The following is a 13,295-nucleotide window of genomic DNA, read 5'->3' as shown; positions in this document are numbered from 1 at the left end:
GCTGGGATTAAAGGCGTGCGCCACCACGCCCGGCTTTCTTTTCTTTTCTTTTCTTTCTTTCTTTCTTTCTTTCTTTCTTTCTTTCTTTCTTTCTTTCTTTCTTTCTTTCTTCTTTCTTTCTATAACGTTAAAACTGAAAACGATGCCTCCTCTGAAGGCTACCCTGGCTACCCCATTAGGGGAACAACTGGAGTAGTTCTTGCCCCATGAGAACTCCTTCCTCCATAGCAAGACTTACAGAGATTGTCTCCATATCCATATTGTTCGCCTCTTCTGTAAACTGCTGCTCAGGGTTTAGAGCCTTCCAAGGCCCCCAGCACAGACTCTGGGTCTTTGTCCATTGCTTCTTAGGAACTCTGGCCCAACACAAACATTGCTGTGTTAGCATCTGAGAGGCCCAAACTGTTGCCTGCTTTCTCCCCTTTTGCACTCGCTCTTGACTGTTTTGGCGGTTTTCAAACCTGATCTATACACCGATCTAACTCAGATCCACTGGAGCGCCTGTCTTGTAGAGATCAGGTCCTGCTGGGAAGGTTTGTTGAGCTCAGGAATGGTCCCTGGTGAAGGAACCTTTTCCTTAACTCTTAATGAGCAGAATCTGGCCTGAGCTCTGGGGATCAAGCGTAGACCGTTCCATACATCACTTCCTCGTTCATTATCCATTGTACCTTGTTCTTCCCCTTTCCCCATACCGGGTTCTCCTCACTTGGATCTGATGAGCACGTTACTGCAGTTGCAGTTTGCAACCGTCTTTTCCTTCTGCTCCTTCAGTGGCCACAAGAAATAGCAAGCCCCATCTCATTCTCCCCAGGCCTCACTTTTCCTGTCAACTCCAAGGCTACACAGAGGACACATCTCCCTAGCCAGCCCCCACTGGGCCGACGGCTCAGCTAAGGTATGTATGCCACTGGCACCCCAGCAAGGATGTAGTCCATTCCTCGAAGCATAGGGAAGCAGAGCTGTGGGGATTCTGCTGCAGACCCTTCACCCTGAAATAGCTCAGCCTCGGTTGCCTTTCTTGTCACCCATAGCAGGGCCCATCTTGGATGAGTCCCTGTTTAGATGCCAGTAACTTTTCCTGAAACACATCAAGTTTCAGGAAGGGGTGTCTCGTAGGCAGCTGCATCAGAGTCCCACAGAGCTGGGTGACAAGGCATGAAAGCTGTATCCAACCCCTTCCAAGTCACCTTCCACCTCCTAAATATTCCAGCTCCGCCCCTAAGACCACATGCTGCTTGTGGGGGCAGGAGACAGGAGACCCTGTGACCGACTGGTCTCTCAGGTAAGGGTCTAATGAACCTGCGTTTACTAATTCAAGGTTAACAGCCCTGACAGGGAACTAACTGTGCGTCATGGTGGCCGATCATGATGTCACAGCCCCCTCGCCCCCAAGAGAGGTTGCTGGAGCAGAGAGGGCAGCTAAAGGCCATGGCCTCCTTTGAGCACCTGAGGACATTATCTGGAGAATCAGGCTTGTCTAGCCGTCCATGGAAGTTCTTACTCAAAACTATAGTACAAGACACACTTGCCCCTCAACAGCTGTCTCAAAGTGTCATTTTGGCAAGAGGGCTATTTTGAGATGATAACAACATAGAATCAAAAGTATGTAGGGTGGGGGAAGGGAAAATATTTGGGACAACGTCTTAGTATCCTCTTCATCTCCCTGGAAATCTTACTGAAGGTAGGAGACGATCCCAGATGTGTGCGTGTCCATGTGTGTGTACGTGTGTGTGTGTGTGTGTAGGTACACGTGTGTGTGAATGTACATGTGCATGTGTGTTTGTGTATGTGGACATGTGTGTGTGTGAGTGTCCGTGTGCGTGTATGCACAGATGTGTGTGGGAGTGGGGGGTATGTGAGTGTGAGTGTAAGTAGACCTCAGTGAACATTCTTGTTCACTGGTCCCCACTCACATTTTCTCTTTCCCCAAATGTATTCTTCCTTTGACCTCAAACCCTCTTCCTTCCTTTATAACAGACAATAAACTCCTACTGCTTCTCCTAGTTCACTTCTCTATGAACTACCATACACATTAATGTTCGTGAGTCACATGCCGTTTCCCCCATTAACCGGTCTTCTGTTAGCTTAATTCACAGGCCCCTCTCACCTGAACTTAAAACAATAACACTTTCCTTCCCAAACAACTCACTGGGCCTCCAGGGTTTTTTTCCTAATGTTATTTTATATTTCCAACATCCCAAATTGTATATATTCTTTTTTAAGATAGTTCTTTAGGGACAAAAAAAAATCCTAAAATACTTTTTGCTGAGGTATAATTAGCTAACAGTCTATCATACCATCTATCCCACACTCCAATGAAATACATTATAAATTGAATGAAAACAAAAGACAAAGAAAAGGAAGGACATGACTGCTCCCAGGTGTGGCCGAGGAGAAATTTTATTGTCGATATGAGGGAGAGCATAGCCAGGGGCATCTGGAAGATTCCAGACTGAACAGGACTGGCCAACTGAACAGGGCCATGTGAGGAGTACAGGGAGAGGCCAGTGGGAACCAGGAGCAGAGGCCCAGAGGGCAAGAGGTCCAAAAAGTGTCAAAGGGACCTTGGAGCCAAAAAGTCTTGGTTAGAGAGGGAAGAGCAGCCTCAGGAAGGACACCCTAGCCCAGTCCCTGAGTTAGACATGCTTAGGGTAGGGAGTGGAGTATTCCAGGTACTGGAGATGCTAAGAGACTGACCAACAGTGTCTGCTCTGCCCCAGTTAGCCATTTGCCCCAGGTCTGAGACCTAACATAAATGTAATAAAGTTTTGTTAGGAAAAAAAACTATAGTATATTTACCACTATAAAGGAAGAGAAAAAAAAACTTAGAAAATTCGCTCTGCCTATAGGAGGAACAACAATATGAACTAACCAGTACCCCCAGAGTTGGTGTCTCTAGCTGCATATGTAGCAGAAGATGGCCTAGTTGGCCATCACTGGGAGGAGAGGTCCTTGGTCTTGCGAAGATTATATGCCCCAGTACAGGGGAATACCAGGGCCAGGAATCGGGGGGGGGGGGGGGGGGGGGGGGGGGGGGGGGGGTAATAGGGAACTTTTGGGATAGCATTTGAAATGTAAATGAAGAAAATATCTAATAAAAATCAAAGAAAGAAAGAAAGAAAGAAAGAAAGAAAAGAAAGAAAGAAAGAAAGAAAGAAAGAAAGAAAGAAAGAAAGAAAGAAAGAAAGAAAGTAAGTTAGTTAGTTTGCTCTGGAAAAAGCTAAGCTAGTTTTAGACAAAATGGGAATGTGAGTGGACAGTGAACAAGCAGGAGATAGGGGCTTCCCTGACATCTCAAATCATACCTGAAGACAGCCACTTCCAGGCCTTATGTCTGGAGTGTGAACAACGTTTAAACCAAATTAAGTAAGCAAAATAATAAGCAGATGTGCAATTAATTCTCAATTCTGCTCAGCAACTGGGGGGTGGGGGGAGTGGTGGTGGGAGGGAGGGGGTCAGGAAAAGCTTAGCTGCTCAAATGCTCCATGAAGTCAGATTCCAGAGCTTCGGGGAGGATGCGGGCAGCTGACAGAGAGTCTCTCCTTTTATCAAGTGAGGGCATTATCCTGTCAAATCATGCCTGTGGACTCTCTCGGGGACCTGCTTGCTTATCTCCTGGCTCTGCCTGGTCCTGAGCAGCTGGGGTTAATGATTAAATGGAAAGATGACAGGAAATGAAGAGGCTGAGACATTCCATCAGATTAACAGCTGAGACCTGGGAGGCAGCCCCGCTCCCTCACACCAGCTTCTGCATCTGGGGAAAACCAGAAAAAAGAGCCCATCCACCTCATTAGACCGCCTCCTTTTTCCTTTCCCACTCACTCTCTCTGTCAGCAACACTCAAGAGTCCAAAGGTCTTGAGATATCTCTGAGACGCCAGGGAGAGAAGACAGGAAGCCGCGCACCCTCTCTCTGATGTCCAGCCTGAGGTAAATTCCTCCCACTGTGAATTGTCAGCTTCGGTTCCTTCTTAGGTCTGCACTTAACAGAGGAGCCGAGAGGACCTATCCTATAGTCAAAGGGGTCTCAAATAAATGTTCAGAGATGTCCTGAGGCTTGCTCGAGGTGGAGATCGACAGTAAGCTGCGACCTTCCTTCCAGCCCGTCTTTGTCCTTGAACATCAAATATCAAACTGGGAGGAGGGGAAGGGAAGAGAAGGGAGAAAACCAAGAAAGGTCAGTTGCCAAATTGGACATCCATGTAGCCTCCTCAACCACTGGCTGACTCGGGTTAAGCGGTCTACTTCTCGAAGAGAATAAAGTTAAAGCCAGCTTTACCTGTTGACCCGAAGACAGATCCTTGCGTTATCGTGGAAATTTCCACTATAATTTCAGACTCCACACAAATAATATTCCCGGCAAAATCAGCTTCCAATGGGCGGGTATCCTAAGTGTCTTAGGAGTTTTCATTTTGCTTTCCTTTGAGCTCTTAAAGAGGGGTCTAGAAATCATTAATTTCCCTGCCTTTTCATCTTAGACTACCTAAGCTCAGATCGGAGCTCTGCGCGCCTAAAATCAGGAAGGGACAATCACTTTGCCATTTTGGCACTAGCCTCTTGTCCCAGGCAGCAGCCTAGCCAGGCACCTTCTACCCCCACCCCAACCCTTGGCTGTGAGCAGCAGCCAAGCCTACGTTTCCTATGACACAACCCCTCTCCGCAGACTCTGGGAGCTCCAGAGGGACCCCATTTAGATAACCAGGCTCCAGATAAGCTTGCCGGGTAATTATCCAGCTTGTGCCCTGTATCACGCCAGCTGAGTGGCTGTGAAGGGAGCAGGGGACAAGGCCAGCAATCCCACATGATGCTTTAAATTGTACTCCGTGTAGAGGCAAGAAATCCCTCCCTCTGATCCGTTAAGGTTCAGTAATGAGTCTCGGGAAGGAAGTGGTAAAGTACCCATCAGCAGATGCGCCTATTTACTACCTGCTTGGCCATCACACATTCACTATCCGGTAACTGCCTGGTGAGTTTTAGAGGCAATGAAGATACAGTTTTAGAGATTAAGGAAGTTATTTTCAGAGTAGATAAATGACCCATCTCCCCCCCCAAAAAAAAAATGAAGCTGGGACAAACTTTATCTGGCTTTTGGCTGTAATGTTAGCTCTAATCTCCTTCCGGTTACGTGCTTCCATCACTTCCGGTAGGCGGGATGTCTGAGGAAAGATTCAAACTAAGTTTTGTGGATAAGTGGGAATTTTAAAAAGAAGAAGAAATCAGAGGAAGCCTTGCAGTGTGTGAGCTGTACCCCAGGTAATCCCACTGATATCAGGACATCTCTATACATTTTTCCGATACCACATTTCTCAGGGGTATCACAGACTCAGTCCATCTATGCAACCCAATTCTAAGGACATCCTGGGTCTGTAAAATTCCCTTCAATCTCCATCAACAATTTTAGAACGTCCTCACACCTTTCTGATGCACTCCTAAAAGATTTTCAAAATGATCTGTTGACATCTTCAAAAAGCAACAGAGTGAAAGATAATTCATGGAAGTGGAGAGAAAGTCTATTGTGCAAGTTGTCTCCTCAGTATTATTACATCTAGGGAAAACATTTAGAATTCTAATTTCTATTCCAGTACAATAGCCTCTATAGAAATGGAGACTAATCTAAAGAATAACTAAGTCAGTTACTGCTTTGTAAAGACAGCATATGGTACTTAAATTGAAACAAGAAAGCAGGAGGCATGACACCAAAGGCTTTCCAGCTCTTTGTAGCCTAGTAAGAAATGTATTTCACATCACACCCAAGTAGACACGCACATGAATGTGCAGCTCAAAATTCTGATGAAACCCAATCACCTTTACTATTTTCTATACAAGTGTTCTCTTTATTTATTGAAACTTACTATATTGACTTGATGACCCACTAAGGAGTTGAGGATTTAAGGTTGGTTGGTTTCAAAGTCCCTTTTTTTATATCTATCAAAAAAGAAAATTAAGCCGGGCGTGGTGGCGCACGCCTTTAATCCCAGCACTTGGGAGGCAGAGGCAGGTGGATTTCTGAGTTCAAGGCCAGCCTGGTCTACAAAGTAAGTTCCAGGACAGCCAGGGCTACACAGANAAACCCTGTNTCGAAAAACCAAAAAAAAAAAAAAAAGAAAATTAAAAAACCCACAAACCTAAGGCTGGAAAGATGGCGTTCAGAGATTAAGAGCACTTGCTGCTCCTGTAGAGAACCTGGATTCAGTTCCCAGCACCCACATGGCAGCTCACAACTGTCTGTAACTCCAGTTCCAGGACATCCAAAACCCCTATCTGGCCACCACGGGCACACATACATGCATGCAGGAAAGCACCTAAAATTACATAAAATAAAACTTAAAGTCTATAACATTCTCTCTAGTATCTAATAATGGCTATCACTAAAGCATAAACACAATGTATCAGAAATGTATAGTACAAGTTTAGCGAAAGAGTTCTTGCTAGCATGTACCAGGACCTTCCAAAAAAGAAAGGAAAAGGGGGTGGGGGAAGCAGGGTGGAAAGGAAGGAGGGGGAAACATGAATGAAGGCAAGAGAAAGTGAAAAGAAGAACAACACGAGGAAAAGAGGGGACTTTCTAACTCTAGGAACTCACCAGACTTCAATTCACTTAAACCCAGTAGGTTCTCCCTCAAGCATTACAAAGGACCTTTCATTTCAGTAAGGATGAAGCTATGAGGCTAGGATGGATGAAGTAGGTTAGTGAAGCATTCTAAGGATTAAACGGTGGCTTTGTAAGTTGTAATTACTACCATGTGTGAATTTCATTAAGTAAAAATGTGGCAGGTCAATGGAGCTTTAACACTAGCAACATGCGCACTGCCCCCAAGCAAATTCTGGGTGAGGGTTGCATGCGGGACAGGCAGCGAGTGTGTGCACCATCTCTGCATTTCTCACTTAATTTTCCTGTCAACCTTAAACTGATCTAAATAAAATGATTTTAAGGTACACCTTTTTCTACTTGCCTATCAGCACTGTGGTGGTTTGAATAAGAATGGCCCCCACTGTCTCATAGATTTGAATGCTTGGTTGGTCACACCAGGGTGTGGCACTATTTGAGAGGATTTGGGGGTGTGGCCTTGTTGGGGTGGGTGTGGTCTTGTAGGAAGAACTTTTTTTGGGGGGGTGGGGAGAAAGGGGGAGGAACTTTGAGTTTCAAAAGCCCAAGTCAGGCTCAGTAACTCTCTCCTCTCGGCCTCTCTCCCTGCTGCCTGTGGATCTAGCTGTACAACTCTCAGTTACCTCTCCAGCACCATGTCTACCTAGGTGCCAACATGTTCCAACCCCCTCCATGGGGATATTTTACTAAACCTCTGAAACTGTAAACAAGATCCAATGAAATTATTTCTAAAAAAGTTTTTTATAAAAAGTGTTTTTTATTAAAAAAAAAACAACAACGTTGTTTATAAGAGTTTGTGTGGTCCTGGTATCTCATCACAGCCACAGAATCTAAGACAAGCACTAAGGGTTCTATAATTTCATAGATAATGTGATGAAAAAATAACTGATGCTTCTTCACCACAAGAAGCAGGCGGACACATCTTCTTCCTTCCTTCCCAGCGCTTCGCTCTTCTTTGTACAGCTTCTGGGTTTCAAATCCTTTGTCATCTCTTTGAGATTCCCTTAGGCTCAAGAACACATCTGTCTGTAGTAGCTGTTCGGTCAACTCTTGACTTTTTCCTTCCCAGCTCAATCTTCCCATCAAAATGAAACAGAGAGGAAAAAAAAAAATATGTCCCAAACTGTTGCTGAGAGCCTTCAGATCTGATGGTAACCACAGAGACTCACATCAGAAGGAGAAAGTGAAGCAGAAAGATTGCTCAGTGATTAAGAGTGAATACTGGTCTGGCGGAGGACCGGAGTTTGGTTCCTAGCACCTACAACATCAGGGGGCTCATAACCTTCTGTATCTCTGATTCCACAAGTACCTGCATTCACATGCATACACACAATTAAAAGTGAAAATAAATCTTTAAAATGGATGAGAAAATTATGTCAGAATCCATGGCTACATGTATTCTCCTTTCTAGCTTTGTGCCTCTCTCTCTCTCTCTCTCTCTCTCTCTCTCTCTCTCTCTCTCTCTCTTTCTCACACACACACACACACCACAGATCTTCCCTTGAGCAGAAGGTAGGGGTTGGAACAATGTTCTAAGAATCCTTTTAGATCCTTGATAATCCTAACTTCGCCAAGGTTCAAGGGTGAAAACCAGCGGTGTAGGAAAAGCCATGCAATGTTATAAGGTCTTCAAGGCTGCCTTCTCCAATGCCACAAGCTTCCCACCACCTAAGCCACAGGAATGAGAGGCAGATACACGTGTGGTATGCATGTGTGTGTCACCTACTTTCTCTGAGAATTTCTGCCTTGGTGAAGCAGAGAAACTACAGAGAAGTTAAACACACCAAGGGGCGTAGCAGGTGAAGAGTCTCTATGCTAAATAAATGTGAAAACAGAGAACTAGAATGTAGTGTGAATATCTCTGTTACAGTTTTCACTGTACCGGAAGTATCCCCCTAAAGGCCATATGTTAATTTTTCATCTCTGACTTTTTCAAGAAAATTGGGTTTCTATTGAGTTCCACTGTAGTATGTTGGCCTCATGCTACTTGTATTCTAATACAAGTTGTCCCAGAGACCAGAAAGTCTGAATATAGACCCAAATGACACTATGTGACCTTGCCTGAAAGTTATTTCTGACTGGTGAATAAAGATACTAACAGCCAATAGCTGAACAGAAGAGACATAGGTGGGTTTTAGGGTTCCCTGGCCTCCTGGTATGGGAGTTAGGGGGTCAGAGAAGAACTATGAGAGAGAGAAGCAGGAAGAAGAAAAAGCCACCATGGATCAGGAATCAAGAAAACTTGGCCATGAGGGCTGACCAATTGGAGTTGAGAGCAGCCCAGATGATACATGGTAAGTAATAACTCAGGGTTATCGATAGGAAATAGATTTTAATAGCATAAAGTATAGATATTGGCCCAGCTTTAGAGTTGATTAAGCTTACTGTAAATATAAAGGTTGTGTGTGTGTGTGTGTGTGTGTGTGTGTGTGTTATCCGGGAACTGAATGATCTAGGCAGGGTAGAATCCCCAGATTGGGATAAAAAATTTCTACCATGTATTGATGTACCACATTAGAATTTCTACCCCACCTCTGACCATTTAGTTCCTGGATAAAAGACATGCCACGTGTTAATTTCATCATCTCTGACTTTTCAAGAAAATTGGGTTTCTGTTGAGTCTCACTGAGAAAACTAGGTATCTACACAATCTGGCCAATAGCTAGGCATAAGCTAAAATTGTCTCCAGCAGGGTAGAATGCGGGTCAGCGGTTTCTGGTGAGATGGCTCGGTGGAGGAAGGTGCTTGCTGCCAAGCCTGATAACCAGAGTTTGATCCTCAGGACCCACGTGATGAAAGAAAACCATTAATCTCCTCAAGCTTTCCTCTGAGCTTTCCACATATGCCATAACACGCACATGCACAATAAATAAAATTAAATGTTAAAAATGGGGTGGAGGGGCAGAGGCAGGAAGCGGAAGAAGAAAGTTTAGTGTCTATGAAATCATCTATGTGTCCATGTCTGCTTGCCCCTAAGGGTGCAGCAGTTTTAACGCTTAATAGAAACCTGTCTACAGCTTCAAAGGTTTGCCTCAAATGTCTATCTTCACAAAGCTAAAGAGACTTTGGGGGAAAGAAGACACTCTTAAACCATTTAACATGTGTAGCCATTTATTCGAAGGTTGGGAAAGGACCAGTTCTGAACTCGGTGCTAGACGAAGCTGCTGATTCAGGTTCAGCCAACCAACATGGACAATGTCATGTTATCTGCCTCGCAGGGCAGTAGAGGCTTTTACAGAAATGATCTTAACTCTGTCTAGGCTTTATTCCGTGTTTCGGTGGTTGGTCCGAGACAGGGTCTCATATAGCCCAGGCTGGCTTGAAACTCACAGTGATGTAAAGAGTGACCTTGAACTCTTCTGATCCTCCTGCTTCTACCTCTTGAGTGTTGGAGTTGTGAAGGTGCCCACTGCTCCTGATGCATGCTATGCTAGGGATGGCACCCAGGGTCATCTGCATGCTTGGCAAAGACTCCTCCAGCTGAGCTGCCTCCAGGACTTGAGGATTATCTCTTTCTAGTTAGCTTTAATTGTCAAGCTGACACAGGCTAAAGTCGTCTGGAAGGAAAGCTTTGTTTGAGGAGTTGCCAAGATCAAATTGGCCTGAGAGCACGTCTGTGGGGGACGACTGCCTTAATTGTAATTGATACAGGATAGCCCAGCCCATTGTGAATGGCACCATCCCTTCATAGGAGATCCTAGAATGCATAAGAAAGCTAGTTTAAACTTGAGCAAAGCGGCCAGACAGCAAGCCAGAAATCAGCATTCCTCTATAGTTTCTATACCAGAGCCCTACCTTCAGGTCCCTGCCTTGACTTCCCTGAATAACAGGTTGTGTCCTGGAAGTGTAGATCAAGTAGACTCTTTCCTCTCCAGGCTGCTTTGGGCCAGAGTTGTTGTTACTGCTGGTTTTGGTTATTGCTGTGATGGTGACAGTGATTCTGTTGTTTTCTTCCACAGCAACATAGAAACAAATGAGAACTTACCTTAACTTTCAGCATGCCCTACGAACTAGAACATCTCTTCATTCTCAACACACGCTACACACTCGGTCTTCTTAGAGCAGCTATCCAAGTGCAGACACTGGAGAAAGGGAGGACATGATTGTTCTAAGGTATGGTTGAAAAGAAGGTCGTTATTGTAGATATGAGGAAGAGTACAGCCAGAGGCAGCTGGAAGAGTCCAGAACAGAGAGAAAGGAGTACACACTGTACACACTGAACATGGCAAGCAGACTGGACTTGAAGGAGAGAGGGAGGGAGGGAGAGAGAGAGAGAGAGAGAGAGAGAGAGAGAGAGAGAGAGAGAGAGAGAGAGAGAGAGAGAGAGAGAGAGAGAGAGAAGACCAAGAGAAGGAGGTAAAAGACAGAGGACCAAGAAAGCTCCTGGCCAGAATGGCAGGGTCATATAGGAATAAGAAGCTGGGGAATGGAAACCCTGAGCTGGAGACGTTTTGGGTAGGGGTGGGGTGAGAAGAGCTGAGAGCCACAGCTACTGAGTGAGCCCAGATACTCGTAGGCACCACAGATATCCACTTTTCCCTCTGACAGAAATGAGGAAATAGCTCCTTTGGTAGAGCCCAACTGGCAGGCCAGAGTCAGGAGTAGAGTCTCCTTTGGACCTGACACTGTGATAGTAGCACAATCAGCTTAGTCATGCTCTGAATAGAGGAAACCAACTGATAACCCACGGGTCACTGCACAGACACAGTGGGGTTGGCTCACACCGTATCTTAATGCAGTGCTATCTTTAAAATCTGACATTTTCTATACAGTATCAAATTAATTATTCCTTTTGCAACTTGATTAGATTGAGCATGTCCTCTCTTGACCTGCTTCAGACTCCAGAAACACACACACACACTCTCCAATGTACTACACTCACAAACTGCTTCATCCTTCAGCACCCTACACACACACTCCCCTCCCCCAGCCTACTGCACACACAAAGTAGAATAGCCTCCCTCCCCATGCAGCTGGCACCTGGCCCCCTGTTGGCTCTTCCTGGACTTTAACCCCTAGTTCATGACCAGTTTTCTACCTAGAGTCAGTTGGTAACACTCATCCCTGATTCCCTCTCAGAATCCTCCTTTTCACCCAGACACTACTGCATATGCCAGAAAGAGTTTGCTGAAAGGACCCTGATAGAGCTGTCTCTTGTGAGGCTATGCCAGTGCCTGGCAAATACAGAAGTGGATGCTCACAGTCATCTATTGAATGGAACACAGGGACACCAATGGAGAAGCTAGAGAAAGCACACAAGGAACTGAAGGGTCTGCAACCCTATAGGTGGAACAACAATATGAACTAACCAGTACCCTCAGAGCTTGTGTCTCTAGCTGCATATGTAGCAGAAGATGGCCTAGTCGGCCATCACTGGGAAGAGAGGCCCCTTGGTATTACAAACTTTATATGCCCCAGTACAGGGGAACGCCAGGGTCAAGAAGCAGGAGTGGGTGGGTAGGGGAGCAGGGTGGAGGGAGGGTATAGAGAACTTTCGGGATAGCATTTGAAATGTAAATGAAGAAAATATCTAATTTTTAAAAATCCTCCTTTTCTTATCTAGATGAGTGGATGCCTCCCCTATCTTCAGTGAACAAGCCAGCGCTCCAATAAAAAGCAAACTTATCTAAAATAGTGGCTCTCAACCTTCCTGATACTGTGACCCTTGATGCAGTGTTGTGATTATCTCCAAGTATAAAGTTATATTCATTGCTACTTCAGAACTGCAATTTTTGCCACTGTTTTGACACGTAATATAAATATCTGATATGCAGATGGTCTTAGGAGATCCCAGTGAAAGGATTGTTCAACGCCCCCCCCAACCCCCCCCACACACACACACACACACACACACAAGAGAGGCCATGACCCACAGGCTGAGAGCCACTGATCTAAAGCTGACACGGGACAGGACTGTCAGATTCTTATGAAAACAAACTCAAGAATACTGACTGACTTCAGCATATTAGAGACATCATCAAGTCCTCCTTTTTGTATTAGGCTATTTAACTACAGTTACGCCATCTCCTGATAGTAGTCTATGAATACTTTAGATGTTAAACCTATCTTGGGTAAAACTGGTCTCTGATCACTTAGACCAGCCCTTAATTCCCATACAATGATGACCCTGAGCTAAATGTCAACTACCTGGCCATTCAACTACTATCTCTCTGCTTCTGTACAATTCTTGCTTGCTGTGGATTTCCAGAGCTGCCTCTCTGTATATGGCACAATTGTAAGTTTTACCCTTAAAAACTGGAACCAACTAGAGGTCAAGGCTGTTTGCCACAACAATCTGCTTGGGACAGTCCCATTGGTAGTTAATAAAGACTCCATTCCACTTATTCAGGCATTTCAGAGTTTTTCTCTTTTGGTACCCCAAATATTTTCCCACCCCAACCTTTATTGCACATTTATCAGACAGTAACCTCTAGATCCAGAAAACAGCTACAGTACAAAAGAAAAATTCATAGAATGCCTGCTTCTCTATATATTTAGAGATATACAATATTGCCAGGTAGTGGTGGTATATCACTTTAATCCCAGAACTCAGTCAAAGGCAAGAAGATCTCTGAGATCAAGACCAGCCTGATTTACAGAGTGAGTTCCAGGAGAGCCAGGTGAAAAATATCCTGCCTGGAAAATCACACACACACACACACACACACACACACACACACACACACACA

General features: G+C 44.9%; 2 long non-coding RNA genes across 3 annotated transcripts in view; one reads left to right on the top strand and one right to left on the bottom strand.

Annotated features, from left to right (window-relative positions):
- The window catches only part of LOC115032162, a 17,207-nt gene extending 12,641 nt beyond the window's left edge, over positions 1 to 4,566 (bottom strand). For both annotated transcript variants that reach the window (XR_003837818.1, XR_003837817.1), the window contains exon 1: positions 4,279 to 4,566. This is a non-coding gene — a long non-coding RNA (uncharacterized LOC115032162). The remainder of the gene's footprint in view (positions 1 to 4,278) is intronic.
- On the top strand, positions 3,685 to 12,950 carry LOC110303614. The gene is made up of 3 exons (XR_002378936.2): positions 3,685 to 3,929; positions 10,566 to 10,719; positions 12,170 to 12,950. It is a non-coding gene; the product is annotated as an uncharacterized LOC110303614 (long non-coding RNA).
- The last annotated feature ends 345 nt before the right edge of the window (positions 12,951 to 13,295 follow it).

The sequence above is a fragment of the Mus caroli genome, chromosome 10 (assembly GCF_900094665.2).
Source record: "Mus caroli chromosome 10, CAROLI_EIJ_v1.1, whole genome shotgun sequence".
Classification (NCBI taxonomy): Eukaryota; Metazoa; Chordata; class Mammalia; order Rodentia; family Muridae; genus Mus; species Mus caroli.
Note: the sequence above shows the minus strand (reverse complement) of the source record. Positions and strands in the feature narration are given on the sequence as shown.